The following is a 565-nucleotide window of genomic DNA, read 5'->3' as shown; positions in this document are numbered from 1 at the left end:
GTTTCAGTATATATGTTGGGATTTTATAATGGTTCGTGGCCAGAAAAGGTTCAGCACCTCCTGCACACAGACATTGGTCCGTTTCCTGTTCTCGGCATCACTGTACTTTGTTGGTCCAACTCAGACAGCAACTTCAAAATGTTCAGTGCAGCCATATCATGGCAGGACTCCACATCCTTGCCGAAACCATGGCTGATCAGAGGCGGCTGAGAGGAGCAATTGATAAGAGATACAAATTCGTTCTTGTTGTTTTTAGGTAAGTCTTTGTATTCAACCTGGAATCCCTGGACTCTGGAAAGATAGTCCAGTTGCTCAAAGGGTCTTGTGAGAGGTCCATGGGGTATATGGCCTGAAGAGATGTTATTCTTTAAAATGGTCTCAGCTGTGGGCGAGGTGCCCCCATACAACAATTCACGGGCTATCATGGCAGTTACCGTGGCCTTGGCAGGATTCGAAGCTGCCCCAGTGAAATCTTTAGCGTGATGTCCTTGACTGACTCCTACCGCCTGGGCGACCTCGGGCACCATGGGAAGAATTCCAGCAGGCAGCTGCTGATGACTAAGGT

General features: G+C 48.5%; 1 pseudogene; it reads right to left on the bottom strand.

Moving 5' to 3' along the window:
- Nucleotides 1-50: 50 nt before the first annotated feature.
- Nucleotides 51-557, bottom strand: LOC103584862 (annotated as a pseudogene).
- Nucleotides 558-565: the final 8 nt, after the last annotated feature.

Source organism: Galeopterus variegatus, unplaced genomic scaffold (assembly GCF_000696425.1).
Source record: "Galeopterus variegatus unplaced genomic scaffold, G_variegatus-3.0.2 Scaffold152416, whole genome shotgun sequence".
Classification (NCBI taxonomy): domain Eukaryota; kingdom Metazoa; phylum Chordata; class Mammalia; order Dermoptera; family Cynocephalidae; genus Galeopterus; species Galeopterus variegatus.
This window is presented reverse-complemented; position numbering and strand designations above follow the sequence as displayed.